General features: G+C 43.2%; 1 protein-coding gene across 7 annotated transcripts in view; it reads right to left on the bottom strand.

Moving 5' to 3' along the window:
• Positions 1-18,925, bottom strand: part of R3HDM2 (R3H domain containing 2) — a 152,525-nt gene that overhangs the window by 108,827 nt on the left and 24,773 nt on the right. The window contains exon 3 of one of the 7 annotated variants that reach the window (XM_075851997.1): positions 10,750-10,804. The exons of the other annotated variants lie outside the window; for them this stretch is intronic. The gene's annotated coding sequence lies outside the window, so the exon portion shown is untranslated. The remainder of the gene's footprint in view (positions 1-10,749; positions 10,805-18,925) is intronic. 7 annotated transcript variants of the gene reach the window in all.

Here is an 18,925-nt window from a genome sequence, read left to right as displayed (position 1 = left end):
TTGTAGTAGACCGCTTCAGTAAGATGTGCCACTTTGTGCCCCTCAAGAAACTACCCAATGCTAAGACGTTCGCTACCTTGTTTGTCAAACACATCCTGCGTCTCCATGGGGTCCCTGTCAATATTGTTTCTGACAGAGGGGTACAATTTGTTTCATTGTTTTGGAGAGCCTTCTGTAAAAAGTTGGAGATTGATCTGTCGTCCTCCTCGGCCTTCTATCCTGAAACTAATGGCCAAACTGAGAGGACTAATCAGTCTCTAGAACAATATTTAAGGTGTTTTATCTCGGACTGTCAATATGATTGGGTCTCATTCATTCCCCTGGCCGAATTTTCCCTTAATAACCGGGTCAGTAACTCGTCAGGGGAGTCCCCCTTTTTCTGTAATTTTGGGTTTAATCCACGGTTCTCCTCCGTTTCACTTGGTAGTTCCAACAATCCCGAGGTAGAGGTCGTTCATCGGGAACTGTGCACAGTCTGGGTCCAGAAGAACCTAGAGGCGTCCCAGAGCATACAAAAGACTCAGGCAGATAGAAGACGTTCTGCTAACCCCGTGTTTGTGGTCGGGGATCTGGTGTGGCTATCGTCAAAAAATTTGCGCCTTAAAGTTCCGTCCAAGAAGTTTGCTCCCCGGTTTATAGGGCCATACAAGGTCATTGAAGTCCTTAACCCCGTCTCCTTCCGACTGGAGTTGTCCACGTCTTTTCGAGTACACGACGTGTTTCATGCCTCCCTCCTTAAACGCTGCTCCCAGTCCTTGGCTCCCTCGAGGAAACCTCCGGTCCCTGTTCTCACCCCTGAGGGGGTAGAATTCGAGGTGGCCAAGATTGTGGACAGCAGGATGGTCCAAGGCTCCCTCCAGTACCAGGTCCATTGGAGGGGATACGGACCTGAGGAGAGGACTTGGGTACCCGCCCAGGATGTTCACGCTGGGGTATTGCTCAGGAGGTTCCACCTTCGTTTCCCCAATAAACCAGGTCACCTAGAAAGGGTCCGGTGGCCCCTCATAAAAGGGGGGGGTACTGTAAAGAATCTGCCAGACACAACTTCTGTGTCGACGCCCATAGGTAATCAGTCTGCACCTGCTTCTATGTCTGTGAGACTGACTCCATCTTCCACCACCCAGGATGGCAGGCTTAGGAGTGGGAAAGCCTATAACAGCCTGGCCAGACGGAGCTAGCTCCCACCCTCCGTCTATTTATACCTGCCTTTCCTGTTCCTCCTTTGCTTGTGATTCTTCTCTGCTGGTTTCCTGGCCCTGCTGCAGCTTCTTGAACTACTGATCCTCTGCTTGTGTTTGACCTTGGCTTTACTGACCACTCTTCTGCTCTGCGTTTTTGTACCGCGCTCATCTCCTGGTTTGACTCGGCTCGTTCACTTCGCTTGTTGCTCACGGTGTCCCCGTGGGCAACTTCCCCATTTCCCTGGCTTCTTTGTACCCTTGTCTGTTTGTCTGTCATGCACCTATTGAGTGTAGGGATCGTCGCCCAGTTGTGCCCCGTGGACTAGGGCGGGTCGTTGTAAGTAGGCAGGTACTGAGTGGCGGGTAGATTAGGGCTCACTTGTCTGTCTCCCTACCCCGACATTACAGCAACATATGTGAATGACATCACGGAGATTTGTTTAACCCCTTAATGACCAGCCGATTTTAAACCATAGCTGTATAAGGTCTTGTTTTTTGCGGGACAAGTTGTACTTTTTAATAGCACCATTTTGGGGGACATATTTATTGATTAACTTTTATTAAACCTTTTTTTTTTGGGGGGGGGGGGGGGGATAGAAAAAAACCTGAAATTTCGCCACTCTATTTTGCGTCTTAAATCAACGCCGTTTACCGTGTGAAATAACACAATAACTTTATTCAGCGGGTTGTTACGATTGCAACGATACCAAATTTGTATGGTTTTTCATGTTTTACTACTTTTACACAGTAAAAACGCTTTTTTTTCAATTTTATTTGTTTTTGTTTCTCCATATTTGAAGAGCCGTAACGTTTTTATTTTTTCGCCGATGCGGTTGTATGAGGGCTTTTTTTTTGCGGGAAGACTTGTAGTTTTTATTGGTACCATTTTGGAGTAGATGCGACTTTTTGATCACTTTTTTTTAAAGTCAGGATTCACAGAAAATTTTTCCATAGTTTTTTTATGACATTTTTTACGGCGTTCACCGTGCGGGTTAAATAATGTAATACATTTATAGTCGGGGTCGTTACGGACGCGGCGATACCAAATATGTGTAACTTTTTTACTTTATTTTGGTTTTTTTAATAGTAAAGCACTTTGTAAGGGGAAAAGGTGGGTTTTTCATTTTTTTTTTTAATTAACTTTATTAAACTTTTTTTAAACTTTTTTACTAGTCCCATTAGGGGACTTTAATATGCGATTCTCCGATCGCTATTGTAATACACTGCAATACTTTTGTATTGCAGTGTATTACTGCCTGTCCGTTTAAAACGGACAGGCATTTGCTAGGTCATGCCTCCGGCATGATCTAGCAGGCATTCGCTCCAGGCAGACCTGGGGGCCTTTATTAGGCCCCCAGCTGCCATTGGAGACAGACACTCGGCGATCGTATCGCCGGGTGTCGGTGGGAGAGGGAGGGAGCTCCCTCCCTCTCTCCAAAACCACTCAGATGCGGTGCACGCTATTGTGCACCGCATCTGAGGGGTTAAACGGGTGAGATCAATACTTATATCGATCTCACACGGCAGAGCAGGGACGCCCTCAGCTGCCTCTGCCAGCTGAGAGCAGGGAGATTTGACACTCCCTGCTCTGTTTACTTTATCCGGATGCAGTGCCGTAAAAAGGCATATGCATCAGAATAAAGCCTGTTAGTGGCCGCCGTTAAAAGGCGTATTGACGGTCACTAACGGGTTAAATGGAGTGCCTTGTTTGGCGGTTTTGCTTTTAATCTCCTCCCCCTAAATCCACAAGTGCATATAAGCGGTTTGTTTTGTTAGGTTATTATGTTTTGGCCTGATGAAGACGCAGGTTCTGCGTTGAAACGTGTTGCCGTTTTTGCTAATAAATGTACTCATCATTACCCTGTTTATCCCTTCCTTTTGAGTAGCGCTTTCCTTCTATATACATTTTTAATAGATATATTTTTTCAAATCTATATATTTTTTTAAATTGCTATTTTCTGCGGCACCACAACCATGATGCCGGTACCTGGATATCGAGAGCTGCAACCATTTTACTCCTGCCTACCTTCATAAGTTGTACCCGCCAATACAAGCTACCTTAGGGTAGTGCAATTACTTACCTACACTATTACCCCACCTATCAGGTTTATCTTGCAGCATTCGCTTCTATAGTAAAGATGTTTTTAGCTGTCAGTATCAGGTAGTGAACTTTACAAGATAATCCTAGATGGGAAGGTACTGAAGTGATGAATGAGTAAAACGTATCAATTTTATTTCATAACTCTCTAAAAACAGGGGTACAATCACCACTGTGAAAAAGCCCCACCGTGTGAATTAAAAACGTATTAAACACATACTCCAATTACTGGTTCATTTGTGAACCCTCTAACTGGGTATACTTGAAAGATACAAATATGGGATCAGCGTTTTAACATTGGTGTAGCAGTGGATTAGACCCTAAAACACACCAGCGTCTGCAGTTACCACTCCTAAATCACCTGGTGCTAGGGTGAACAGTGCCACTGTAACCTACGCTATGATCCCTCACTAACCTGACCCTACGCGTTTCTATACATATATTTCATCAGGGGTCTGTAACTTGGTCATTCTGGCTAGGGTGCCAGCGATATTCAAACATTAGCAGATATTCTGCTGCACAACACGGAAGCGTGCGCGCATGGATGACAGTAATTGGAGTATGTGTTTAACACGTTTTTAATGCACACGGTGGGGCTTTTTCACAGTGGTGATTGTACCCCTGTTTTTAGAGAGTTATGAAATAAAATTGATACGTTTTACTCATTCATCACTTCAGTGAATTACAATTTCCTATACCTTGTGGGAGCACAAGTGAATATATTGTAGAATACAGTGAATTAGATGGGAAGGTACAGCTGAGTGGTTACCCATAGCAACCAGATTACTGATGGCCAGGAGGAAAGCTTTTACTAGCTGCAGAGACTCCTCTTAACCAATTGCAAGCTAATCAAATGCATCATATACTGCTGCTCGAGCTGCTGAAACTCCTCAGCAAACTTGGGCTCTCTCAGCAACAGATCAGACTGGTGGCTCTCAGAAGAGCAGAAACTCCTGCCCGAACCCAGGCCAGAAAGCCAGCTGATCGAGCACATCATGTTCAGTGTGCTAATGAGTGGGCTTTCATGCATGATGCGGTTTTCAATTATAACCCAACCATATTCTATGGCCAACTGGTAATAAAACTGCCAATTGTGTGAATCAAAAGGCTCTGTTACAATCTTATGACTCCATTTTCTGCCAGTTTAGCGGTTAGGTATTTAGGAAGTTAAAATTGGAAAAAATGGTGTGTAACTGCTGGGGTATATAGGGTTACTAGCTATTTCCCTGTAAATAAAGAAAATACAAGTGCATGGATTGGCCTCCTGGGCACCCTTGGAACAAATTCAACGGAGACACAGACAGACCGACTCGTTATAGCCAGGCAGCGCCGGGTACTTTTTCTAGTACCCTAGAAAAAGGAGTTTCCCTCGACAGGACAGGGCATATAGACAGGATAGCCCCTGTCTATATGCCCTATTAGGACATTTAGACATCACAGCGAATAGGAACCCCACTCACTCTGGACCCCTGTATGAGCCAGAGCCTCTCGCTCTGGCAGACTCAAGCTATCCGTGTATTAGGGCTGATTCAGACGAACGTGATGTTTTGCGCACTCAAAAGGCACTTGACAGCTCCGTGTGCCCTGTTCATATGGATGCGCAGCTGCGTGATTTTCGCGCAGCCGCCATCATTCTGACACTCCGTTTGGATGTTTGTAAACAGAAAAGCACGTGGTGCTTTTCTGTTTACATTCATTCTTTTACTGCTGTTGCTCGAATAACGCTTGTCCCAGGGAAGTGCTTCTGTGGGGCATGCATGATTTTCACGCACCCACTGACTTCAATAGGTGCGTGATGCACGGAAAACGCAGAAATAGAGAACATGTCGCGAGTTTTACGCAGCGGACCGACGCAGCGCAAAACTCATGGACAGTCTGCACTGCCCCATAGACTTGCATAGGTCCGTGCGACCCGCGTGAAAACCATGTGGGCTGCACAGATGCAAATCACGTTCATGGGAATCCCACCATTACACTGATGGTCATTCATTTGAATGGCCACCATGTAATACTACATTTACCCTGCAGCAATCACTGAATGGGCTGATTCTTCCCCATGCAAAATCAGTTTGCCAGGGTTCTCCAGAACAGGACTCATGAAAAATCACCACATTGGTTCTCCAATGAAAGATTTTTTCTTTTTGTATACCTCCAATTTTTCTTTTTTTACACCAAGCATTCATGCAAATAAGTGATTACTGGGATCTGCTAATTTTCAACTAGGATATCAGGCTAAAAAAAAATGGTAACTCCATTATTGCTGCAATCGGTGAAGGTAAGGGTATGTTCACACGGCCTATTTACGGACGTAATTCGGGCGTTTTGGCCCCGAATTACGTCTGAAAATAGCGCCTCAATAGCGCTGACAAACATCTGCCCATTGAAAGCAATGGGCAGACGTTTGTCTGTTCACACGAGGCGTATATTTACGCGCCGCTGTCAAATGACGGCGCGTAACTAGACGCACGCGTCAAAGAAGTGACCTGTCACTTCTTTGGCCGTAATTGGAGCCGCTATTCATTGACTCCAATGAATAGCAGCGCTAATTACGGCCGTAATTGACGCGGCGTTCAAGCGCCTGCACATGCCGGTACGGCTGAAATTACGGGGATGTTTTCAGGCTGAAACATCCCCGTAATTTCAGCCGTTACGGACCCCCGCCGTGTGAACATACCCTAAATTGTTACATGTTTTAGAGTTTGGTAGTTCCATTTTGGGCTCGTGCATGTCCTAACAGTCTCCAACTGAGCGGTTTCATAGTATCTGTATTTAGGATTCATTTCACAGTAAATCTGCAGATTTTGCTGTATATTTCAGCCCTCACAATACAGTAGGTGAGATCCACAGTAGAATGGTGTACATTTTAAACCAACATCCTGCTCTCAAATAATCTACGCAGATATTTCTTTTCTGCTGAATGAGTATCAAGCTCAAGTTAGAAGCATTGTACTGTATGTCTGTTACCATATTGTATATGGACAATCAAAAAGGTGGTCAAAATTTACACATGGCACAATATTGAAGATGACAAAGAAATGCCATAGTGGAACAGGCACTATGTGACCCAAACAGGACTAACTATATGCCACTGCTAAGAACAGCAGCTGCTTTAGTTCAGTATCTGCACTATGCCCTAAGGGAACATTCATGCTTCTTCAATTCCTGATGTACAACAGCTAAAACAGAACGATCTTTCTATTATTTACTGCAGATGGATGCCTTCCCAAAATCCCCAGCTACGATACAACCCAGAGCCCACATCGCAGGACATGAACCAAATCTGTCAAGAGAACGTGGCCCCTAATAAAAATGCAAAATTATCAATCCACTGAACAATGATAAATAATTCAAATGGAGGGGGGGGGGGGGGGGGAAAGAACGGAGAAAAGCCTAAAAATAGCATGCAGGATTCTGTCTGAAGAGGGGAGGAAGCGCAGTCCCAGAAGAGCATTTTGGGGGTGACTGAGCTTTTTAGATACCCTTGGAAAACACAAGGATCTTCAGTGTTAAACCATCATACATCACCATGGTTACAAGCTGCAAGAGACAATCTCACGAATATAAGAGGAGCCAAGGTAAGGAAGCCTAAACAAAACATACAAAATGACAGGAACAACAGCTCCGAGAACAGATTTCTGCATTTTCTCCACCCGCTCCCTTTATTTCTTATTTTTATCTCAGCCAATAGGCGATCATCTCACCAGGCTGCTGCTGCTGCCACCACCTTATTAACAACCTAAATTCCTGTGTCTGCTCTTCTCCAAAGCCTCCAGAGAAAAATTAAATATTCTATCACTTATCTATATAAGGAAACCACCCCCTGTCCTCGTGACTTGCCTCTCTCCTTTCCGTACCTCTTGATCATAGGATTCACTTCATCTGCCATGTTCCAATTCTCCTGGACTTCAACCACAGCTATCAGATGCTTTTTTTCCCAGGCACAGGCTATTACAGTAATATTTCACATCATAAAATAAATTTGCTCCACTAGGAAACCGAAAAATACATTATAATACAAGCAACATACAAGATTTATTGCTTAGAGAAAGAATATAACCGGCAGATATATATATATATATATATATATATATATATATATAGCGCATAAGCATAATACTCAATGATCTACTCAAATCATCAAGAACATGGATTTAACAAAATGCAATGAACTGGCCATGAGATACTGTACAACCAAAGGAGAAATGCATTCAAATGATGTACAAGACAAAGAATTGTACATAGGAAGATGTACTGATGACTAATAGAGGACGTAGTGTAGCAGAAATTGCTTCTCTATTGATGGCCATGGCTGGATAAACCTGTGAACCCTATTAAGAAAGATTAGATTTGTGACCAAGGCTCTGTTCACACTTTGTTATTCCGTCGGATCCAAAATTAAAAAAAACTTATACCGTGGGGTATTTACCTCTGCATGGAATAACGTAGTCTGCTAGATAATTCCCTGCAGCGGGAAAAAAAAAGGGTATGCAAACACATAACGGCAAGCCAAAAAACACTTGTTACACGCCAAGTGAATGGTGGTCTATGGATACGTTCAGCGAAACGTGAACAGAGCTTAAGACTGCAGCCAATATCCCTCATCGTTTCTAATCTGTCGGGGTGTAGGGAAAAAATTAAATAAAATTGTCTACTCTTGTCCATGGGTTATCCTCATATCTATCCATCTCCCTCTCTCAGATCTATCTCCCTGAAATCCAGCATGACCCATCTCTCCCCCGATAGATGCCGGCTACTCCCATTCACATTAGATAAGCACGTTCAGCAGTCCCAATTCCACTGTACATGGTCCGCTTCAGGGAAGAATACATTGTATTATTTTTTTTATTGCTAGGCTCAGACTATAAAACAGTTGCCCCCCCCCCTTTCTAAACCTGGGTGCATCCCATCACCCGAGGCACCTTATAAAGGAATCCATACATACTTGCACAAGTCTAAAGTATAAATTATAATGTTTAAAGAGTAGACAAATAAAGCCATTAGTCTGTTGTATACTAAATGGCAAAATGAAAAAATTGAAAAATCTTTTGGTCAATTCTTTGGATGGATATTCTCCATTGTAGGTGTTCTCTCATCAGGGACATCCCGTTTTAGAACGGAGCCGTTCAGCTGCGGCTCTCTCGGCAAACAGCAGAATATGCCTGGGGAAGCCGTGGCCAGCCTGCTATACATGTAATGCAAGGACAGAACCGGAGCTGCTTTTACAGGTTGTCTTCACGAGACAACCCCTTTGACAAGCACGTATGGCTCAGCTGACCTAGAATGTTTACAGAGGCACCATTTAACCTACAATATTAGAGTTAGGGCAAAGGTTAGCTGCAAATGCGGTATTGGTACCCAAGTTGCTTTCTATGGATGACTATGAAAGTTCTTATTGCTGGTTTGATTCCTAGGGGGCATCGTGATGAAACAAGCACAGTACCCACATACAAGCTGCTCTGTAAACTCTTCATTTTGAAGTGTTCTAAGACATAGTGACATGAAAATCATATTAACCAAAGGACAGATTTCATATGAAGGTTTCCGTCACGTGACGAAGTGTTAAAGTAGATCTGTCCGCTGAATAGGCAGCCCTATGTAACAGCAGCATATTGCAGAGACCGGTCTAGTAGCTTTAAAGGCTATGTACACTTTCATTTTTTAATAAATCAATGTTTTGATTTTTAACGTTTTTTTTTGTTTAAACTTTTTTACTTTTTGCGATACAGATTCTATGTACCATGTATACATACTAGTCCTTCTCAATGAATTAGAATATCATCAAAAAATTAATTTATTTCAGTAATGCAATTCAAAAAGTGGAACTCATATTATATAGATTCATTACACAGAGTGATCTATTTCCAGCACTATTTTTTTTTTTTAATGTTTAGTATGGCTAACAGTTAGGCCCCATGCACACTACTGTATAGCTGCGGACCGGAAAACGTGTGTTTAAAAGTAAAAGTCCAAGTGGGCGTGTATTATGTGCGTACATCGGGGCGTTTTTAATACTTTCACTAGCTGGGCATTCTGATGAGAAGTATCATCCTCTTCTCTTCAGAACGCCCAGCTTCTGACAGTGCAGATCTGTGACGTCACTCACAGGTCCTGCATCGTGACGGCCACATCGGCACCAGAGGCTACAGCTGATTCTGCAGCAGCATCAGCGTTTGCAGGTAAGATCGACTTACCTGCAAACGCTGATGCTGCTGCAGAATCAACTGTAGCCTCTGGTGCCGATGTGGCCGACACGATGCAGGACCTGTGAGTGACGTCACAGGTCTGCACTGTCAGAAGCTGGGCGTTCTGAAGAGAAGAGGATGTTACTTCTCTTCAGAGCGCCCAGCTAGTGAAAGTATTAAAAACGCCCCGATGTACGCACATAATACACACCCACTTGGACTTTTACTTTTAAACACACCCACTTGGACTTTTGCAAGCCTCATTTGCATAACTACAAAAATGGTCATAACTTGGCCAAAAATGCTCGTTTTTTAAAAATAAAAACGTTACTGTAATCTACATTGCAGCGCCTATCTGCTGCAATAGCAGATAGGGGTTGCAAAATCTGGTGACAGAGCCTCTTTAAGGCCCTTTCACACTGGGCGATTATCGGGCAGACATGCGTTCATAGAGCGCTCGTTGACGATAATCTGCTGATCGTATCGTTTTAAGAAAGTCAAATATCATTGTCGGCAGCACATCCCCCTGTATAAACAGGGGGGCGTACTGTCGACATAACGTATGGGGACAAGTGATCGGAGCAACGACCGCTCGTCCCCATCCATAGCTCTGTGTGACAGGAGCAAACGAGCGCCGATCAACGATGTCTTGCTGTTTGTTTGCAGCGGATAACAGCTGCAGATCTTCACACTAGCACAGATCCAGTTAGCCACCTACATTGACTAGAAGTGCTAGTATTTTGTATTCATACCAACACTTTCAGGTGTCATGGAGAAAAAGAACCTGGATCGGTCCTGGTGCCGGTCGGTATTAGAAGTCACTAGTTTACCGCAAATTCTTCTCGCTTACGCCAGTCTCTACATACTGAGGGTATGTTCACACCTACAAAAAGCAACGTCTGAAAATGGCAGAGCTGTTTTCAAGGGAAAACCGCCCCTGATTTCAAGGCGTTTTTTGAAGCTGAAAATTAAGCTTTTATTCATTTGAAGCTTCTTTCGAGACTTTTTTTTTACACCTGAAAAAAACCTGTGTGAACATACCCAAATCCATCTGTCCCAATCGGTTTAGTCCAAGTTACCAATTCCTTGTAAAGCTGGTTAGATCTGCTATACTGACTGACCCAGTTCCCGCATTCAGAATACACCATAAAGTGTGATAATTGCAACTCTTAAAATAGTTTGGCTGCTATTTTACCAGTTCGCAGTCTCCGGCTTTTCAAGCATCAGCTCAGCATGGCGTGTCATATCTAAAAACAAGGTGAAGAAAACAAGGTGACAAGAAACAAACCTTTTCCCTGAGTGTTCAGGTCATTTCCAGTCTTTTCCGTGACTATGTCATAGACCTGAAAGTTTGTAATTGAGAAGCTTTACTAAAAAAGGACAAAATAAAAAATATTCCATGTATAGCTGAAAGTCTTTTACTAAATCTTTACACTTTACGAAAAAAAATCCCCCCCCATTTCAACCGAATTGGAATTTCCACACCCGAATACACCTAAAAAAACCCACACAAACATATACAATACAGATATAGTAGGCACGACGGCAGAACTTTAACTGCAGACAGCGAGAAGAGACTGAATTGTAGTGTGAAAATCAATGGGTGGGATTCAGCCGACAACATGGCGGTCGCCAAACTTTGCCATTGGTTCAATTGCCATTTTGGTGCAAAATGGATGTAACTGCATCAATCTCCCCCCAATTGGCATAGAGCTGCACAATTTCTAAAGCACCGAGCTTTCTGCAGATTTTTAACCCTTTTCCTTCCATTGATTTCATTTGGGTAATGAAAAAAACGTATTAACATTGGATTTGCTGTAAACTCCATTTTATCACAGCCTGAAAAAGTGAGTGACCTTAGAAAGAATTCTCATGCAAGTTGTGCAATAAGAAACCCAGAATGTACTATTTTTATATCGAGCAGTAAAACTTGCCTGCCTAAAGGAAATGGTGAGACAGCAGCAAAACAAAGTATTTTTCCATGCTGTTCAGGTAACTATGCCGATCATTCTATAGCGCTGAATTCATTGTCATGTTTACTATCCATTAGACTGCTCGATCTTATCCTTGAGGCACTGCTAAAAATATTCTCCTGCAGACGTGACTGTTTCTGTGAGGAGATGTAGACTGCCAATGACATTTAGGCATAATAGCACATCATCCATAGGGATCACTAAAATACACATTTTGAATCAACAGGTGGAGTATATATATATATATATATATATATATATATATATATATATATAAAATTGAGCCAGAAGTCTGCCACATTTGTAAAACAAAGTATATATCGCAACGGACCTGACAAGGAGGAGTGGCTTAGGGGAAAGGGACATGGCTTACGATGCGTTAACCAAGATGTGGTATAAAATGTGCAAAATGTATCATCCGGCATGTAGTCTAATACTAAAATATCTTAATATATTTTCTTGGTTATTAAAAAATTTAGGTCCTATCTTCCAGATAGGGCTTAAATATTAGAATGGTGGGGGTCCGACTATGGCACACCCCCACAGATTAGCTGTTTAAAGGGGCCGCGGCAATACCTTGTACAAATGCTATGAAAGTAATGGATTGCGAAAGTACAAACAGGAATGAAACCCATAAACAATGAAGGGGCAGCTGCGCTTGTACGAGCATCGCAACGTCTTCAAGCAGCTGACCGGCATGGGTGCGAGAGTCGGGCCCTCACCGATCTAATATTGATGGCCTATCCTAAGGACAGGCCATCAAATTTCAAAATCCCGGATAACCCTTTTAAGACAGTATTAGTAAATCTGCCCCATTGAATGTCCAGAATGATTCTCACTGATGCTTCCTATTCCCTCTGAGAATGGAGCTCAAATAGGGGATATAGAAAAAAAAAAAAAAACAGCTTTATTCTATTCTTTCTCCCCTTCAATCTATTCCTGCTTTTCATCAACAAAACAACTGCGTTAGACTGCTTTCACACTAGCATCAGAGGGATCCATTCGGCCTTATGCTTTATTCTTCAAACAGAATTGTAGAATTTGGATTACTGAAGAGTGAACAAAACAAAAAAAATAAAAATAATAAAAGATAGGTAAGTTGTCACTTGTACCCCCAAGGGATTGTCCACACGTAATGGAATTGCCGCAGAAAATTTCTGAAGCTAATTCGTTAAAAGTAGCAGACTTTCCGCTCTGACAAAAACACACCGTTACCTGCGGTTTTGACTGCAGAAAATGGTGCATATTTTGCAGTGTTTTTCTCAATGCTGGGAGATGGTGACATCGCCTCTGAAAAGTGCAGCAATCCAGTCCACTTTCCACAGCATGAATTGACGTGCTGCGGTCCGAAAAATACGTACTGCAGGTCAGTTTCAGCTCAGAATATTTACGCAGCGTGTGGATGAGATTTGTTAAATCTCACCCACTTTGTTGCTACTGTATTCTGTTGCGGGAGCGAGTGCGGTGGAGACCAGGCACGCGGGAGCGAGTGCGGTGGAGACCAGGCACGCGGGAGCGAGTGCGGTGGAGACCAGGCACGCGGGAGCGAGTGCGGTGGAGACCAGGCACGCGGGAGCGAGTGCGGTGGAGACCAGGCACGCGGGAGCGAGTGCGGTGGAGACCAGGCACGCGGGAGCGAGTGCGGTGGAGACCAGGCACGCGGGAGCGAGTGCGGTGGAGACCAGGCACGCGGGAGCGAGTGCGGTGGAGACCAGGCACGCGGGAGCGAGTGCGGTGGAGACCAGGCACGCGGGAGCGAGTGCGGTGGAGACCAGGCACGCGGGAGCGATTGCGGTGGAGAGTCAGCTCTGGATAGCTGAAACACTTAATTTTCCAGCTCAGTCTGGATCTCTTCCATGCACCAACAGCACACAAGTGTCGCACCGAATGTGCGGCAATAGGACTCTGATCATACCTTCAGGTTTTGAAGACCACAACATTAGGAAAACCAAAGCAAATAAGAAGCACTTTTTGGAAACTAAGTGGGATTCCATGTGTTGGAAGGTGCTTTACAGCCTCAATCTGACCCCGATGCATGACCTGTTGCTACAGATGATCTCAATGATGCTTCTGCAACAAATACAATTAAAAAGTTGGAAATGTTGCTCTTGTTGAAAGGAGAGGTCATCTCGCAGCCGTCCACCTCCTGCCTTACAAGTGTTCAAGCAATTCTTTCAAGAAAAATAAAAAATCTAATAGAACTACTGAACAGAGATTCTGGATTAAGGGAATTTTACTACATGTCAATCATCAGTATTACCATTTCTGCCATGGAATAGACGAGGACAGACTAAATGTGAAGCAGGGTGGACATTATATTTCTACACTGCATTAAGGACATGGACCATCATGTAAAGGTGAAGACCAAGAAGAAGGGATCAGTATTCATTTTAAATACAACTCAGATAAATAGTAAGGCTCAGTTTACACTTGCATTAGTGCCGTCAGAATTCCGTTGCAGCTTGGTCAGAAAAGGGCAGTATGCTGAGCTAGTCTATCCAGTAAGATACCCATTATAAGGGTATGTGCACACGATGAGAGGCTTTTACGTCTGAAAAGACAGACTGTTTTCAGGAGAAAACAGCTGCGTCGTTTCACACGTAAATGCTGCTCCTCGTATTATGCGAGGCGTCTTTGACGCCTGTAATCTTGAGCTGCTCATTGACTTCAATGAAGAACGGCTCAAATTACGTTGCAAAGAAGTGTCCTGCACTTCCTTGCCGAGGCAGTCAATTTACGCGTCGTCGTTTGACAGCTGTCAAACGACGACGCGTAAATGACAGGCCGTCTGCACAGTACGTCGGCAAACCCATTCAGATGAATGGGCAGATGTTTGCCGACGTATTGTAGCCCTATTTCCAGACGTAAAACGAGGCATAATACGCCTCGTTTACGTCTGAAAATAGGTCGTGTGAACCCAGCCTAAAACTCAAAAGGGGTGGGGGGGGGGGGGGGAGGGACAGTATTTTATAATGAATCATGATGTATTGTTTAAGATGACAGATTCCGGCATAACCGACATGAATCCTGTAAAAATGGAAGCTATGACGCTACTGTGTACAGCGCCTAATTTCTACTAAAACGAGAACAGATTTTTTTTCCATATTTGGAATTATAAAGAATACATTTTACCGAAAACTGAAACATTTTAAAAAGTGGAGTCACCCTCTAAGGATATGTTCCCAAACACAGAAAACACTGTAGATTTTCTGCAGCAGAATCTCAAGAAAAACACTGGTAAATCAGTTACCAAATGTGCATTTTCCTGCTAATATTGCTGCGGAAATACTGTGGTTTTACCTGCGGATTTAGTGTTAAACATTGTTTATAGCAAAGTATATGTGCAGATTTCCAGCGGTTATTACTACGTTTCAGGGGCGTGAATGCTGTAAAAATGCAACAAAACAAATCTGTTGCAGAATTTTTGCTCCCCATTGAAGTCTATGGGCCAAACACGCAGCTTTTTCACACAGAACCAGCAGAACAAATTAACTGGCTGCGGAATTGAAAGTCACACCGCAAAACACTTTCCGCATATATTTTCTGCATTTTTTTTTTCCGCAGCGTGGGCATGAGATTTTCTTAGTCACAGCCACTTTTCTGCTACTGTAAATGCTGCAGAAATTTTGTAGCATTTACGCTACGTGGGAACCCAGCCTTAAAAGCTTTTCCCCCGACACTACAGTTTCAACCATATAGCCCAAGATCATATTGTTTACATGGTGTAAATGGAAGGGAACAAAAGCGGAAAGTCCTTAAAGGGTAATTAAACGTTTGACAAACTCCTGACATGTCATATTTGACATGACAGCAGTTTTGATTGGTTAGGGTCCGCGTACTGAGACCCCCACCAATCGCTAACAAGAAGCAGCAGAAGCGCTTGTGTGAGCGCTGAGCAGCTTTGTTTCTGTTCGGCTTTTTCCGGAAAGCCGATGTATCAGAGTACAGGCTTATAGACTTTCTATGAGCCTGTCCTCTGATACATTGATTTCCGGAAAAGGCTGAATAGAAACGAAGCGTCTGAGCTCTCGCACGAGCGCTTCTGCTGATTCGTTTTAGCGATTGGTGGGGGTCTCAGTGCTCGGACCCCCACCAATCAAAACTTCTCACATGTCACTATGTCAGAATTTTGTCAAACGTTTAGTTACCCTTTAATACAAACGATAATGGTAAACGGTCATTAATTTATTAAACAAATGTATTAACCCCTTCAAGACGCAGCCTGTTTTGGCCTTGTGGCACAGCCCATTTTTTCAAATCTGACATGCGTCACTTTATGTGGTAATAACTTGGGAATGCTTTTACCTATCCAAGCGATTCTGAGAATGTTCCCCCATGACATTGTACTTTATGATAGTGGAAAAATTTGGTCGATAAATTTAATATTTATTAGTGAAAAACACCAAAAATTTGCATTTTTCTAAATTTAAATGTATCTGCTTGTAAAACAGATAGTAATACCACACAAAATAGTCACTAGTTAAAGAGACTGTCACCACATTATAAGTGCCCTATCTCCTACATAAGGAGATGGGCGCTAAAATGTTGGTGTCAGCAGTTTTTTTTATTTAGAAATACAATCTATTTTTACCACATTAGGAGCGATTTTAGCTTTATGCTAATTACTTTCTTAATACCCAACTGGGCGTGTTTTTACTTTAGACCAAGAGGGCGTTGTACAGAGGAGTGTGTGACGCTGACAATCAGCGTCATGCACTTCTCTCCATTCATTTAGTCAGCGCATAGTGACACTGCGTTATTCACGATGTGCTGTCTTATACTGACACATTAACGTTACTGAAGTGTTTAGACCGTGAATAGACATTCCTTCCAGCCAGGACGGGATGTCTATTCACAATCCCGACACTTTGTTAACGTTTCTGTGGTACTTACAGCAGAGCAAGCGTAATCTTGCGAGATCACGCTGTAAATGACAGGTTACAGGGAGATTACGCTTTGCTCTGCTGTAAGTACCACAGAAACATTAACGAAGTGTCGGGATTGTGGCTGGAAGGAATGTCGATTCACTGTCTAAACACTTCAGTAACGTTAATGTGTCAGTATAAGGGTATGTGCACACACACTATTTACGTCCGTAATTGACGGACGTATTTCGGCCGCAAGTAGTGGACCGAACACAGTGCAGGGAGCCGGGCTCCTAGCATCATACTTATGTACGATGCTAGGAGTCCCTGCCTCTCCGTGGAACTACTGTCCTGTACTGAAAACATGATTACAGTACGGGACAGTTGTCCTGCAGAGAGGCAGGGACTCCTAGCACCGTATATAACTATGATGCTAGGAGCCCGGCTCCCTGCACTGAGTTCGGTCCGGTACTTGCGGCCGAAATACGTCCGTCAATTACGGACGTAATTAGTGTGTGCACATACCCTAAGACTGCACATGCTTATCTAGCAGGATCCCTATGCGCTGAGTAAATGAATGTGGAGAAGTGTATGACGCTGATTGGTTAGCGTCATACACTCCTCTGTACAACGCCCATTTGGTCTAAAGTAAAAACACGCCCAGTTGGGCATTAAGAAAGTCATTAGCATAAAGCTAAAATCGCTCCTAATGTAGTAAAAATAGATTGTTTTTCTAAATAAAAAGCACTGCTGTCACCTACATTATAGTGCCAATCACATTATGTAGGAGATAGGTCACTTATAATGAGGTGACAGAGCCTCTTTAACATCCCCCATATGTCTACTTTATGTTTGCATAGTGTTTTGAACGTCCTTTTATTTTTCTAGGATGATACAAGGCTTTGAACATTAGCAGCAATTTCTCACATTTTCAAGAAAATTTCAAAAGGCTATTTTTACAGGTACCAGTTTAGTTGTGAAGTGATTTTGAGGGCCTTATATATTAGACTCCCCCAATAAATTACCCCATTTTAACAACTACAGCCCTCAAAGTATTCAAAACGTTTCTTAACCGTTTAGGCGTTTCACAGGAAATAAAGCAAAGTAGGAGGGGAAATTTACACATTTCATTTTTTAATGCCAAAATTCAGTTGTAATAAAAAATTTCTGTAACACAGGTTTTACCAGAGAAACACAACTCAATATTTATTGCCCAGATTCTGCAGTTTTTAGGAATATCCTACATGTCGCCCTAGTGTGCTAATGGACAAACAGTCCTCAGAAGCACCTAGAGGATTTTGGGGTCTGCTTTTTTTAGATTATATTTTAGGCACCATGTGAGGTTTGAAGAGGTCTTGTGGTGCCAAAATAGTGGAAACTCCCTAAAAGTGACCCCATTTTGGAAACTACACCCCTCAAGGAATTTATCTAGGGGGTATAGTTAGCAACATAGAAATTTCTAATATTTACAAGGAATAAACAAGAAAATGCACCTCAACATTTGTAAAGCATCTTCTCCCGATTACGGAAATACCCCATATGTGGTAACAAACTGCTGTTTGGACCCACAGGAGGACTCAGAATGGAAGTACCGTGTTTCCCCGATAGTAAGACACCCCCGATTGTAAGACGTATCGGGGGTTTCAGGGGGGTCGGCTAATAAAAGCCGTACCCCGAAAGTAAGACATATGTCTTACTTTCGGGGAAACACGGGGGTATTGCCGCCTCCTGCCCACTTCCGCGCCGCCCCCCTCTCCATACGTCACCGCGCCGTCCCCTGCACTTGCTCCTGCTGCAACTGCCGGAATCGAAGCGCGCGCCGATTCCGGCAGTTTAACCCATTAAATGCCGCTGTCAATAGTGACAGCGGCATTTAATGTGTTTGACAGAGGGGGGAGCTCCCTCTGTCACCCGATCGGCGCCCCCGCAAACAAATCGCGGGTCGCCGTCGGGTTTCCATGACAGCCGGGGGTCTAACAAAGACCCCCAGGTCTGCCTTCAGCATCTGCCTGTTAGGCGATGCCGGAGGCATGACCTAATAGGTTGCCTGTCAGTTTTACACTGACAGGCAATAATGCTTCGGTATACTAAGTATACCAAAGCATTATATATGCGATCGGCACATCGCATAGTGAAGTCCCCTGGTGGGACTAAAAAAAAAAAATGTAAAACAGTTAAATAAAGTTTGTGAAAAAAAAAAAAAAAAAAAAATAATTCGACAATTTTTTTACAATATAAGACATACCCCGAAAGTAAGACATAGTCGGGCTTTTGGGGATAAAAAGAAAGTAAAGACACTGTCTTACTTTCGGGGAAACACGGTAGCGCCATTTAGATTTTGGAGCACAGATTTTGCTGTATTGGTTTTCAGTGCCATGTAGTGTTTGCAACGCCCTGGAGGGACCAAAACAGGGGAAACCTCCCAAAAGTAACCCCATTTGAGAAACTACACCCCTCAAATAATTTTCTGGGGGTATAGTGAGAATTTATACCACACAGGTTTTATTTTGCAGAATTTAGTAGAATTAGGCTGTGAAAATGAATATCAACATTTTTGTCCACTAAAATGTTGAATTTTGTCATTTTCACAAGTGATAAAGGAGAAAAAGTCACCCTAAATTTGTAA

Source organism: Rhinoderma darwinii, chromosome 2 (genome assembly GCF_050947455.1).
Source record: "Rhinoderma darwinii isolate aRhiDar2 chromosome 2, aRhiDar2.hap1, whole genome shotgun sequence".
NCBI classification, from domain to species: Eukaryota; Metazoa; Chordata; class Amphibia; order Anura; family Rhinodermatidae; genus Rhinoderma; species Rhinoderma darwinii.
Note: the sequence above shows the minus strand (reverse complement) of the source record. Positions and strands in the feature narration are given on the sequence as shown.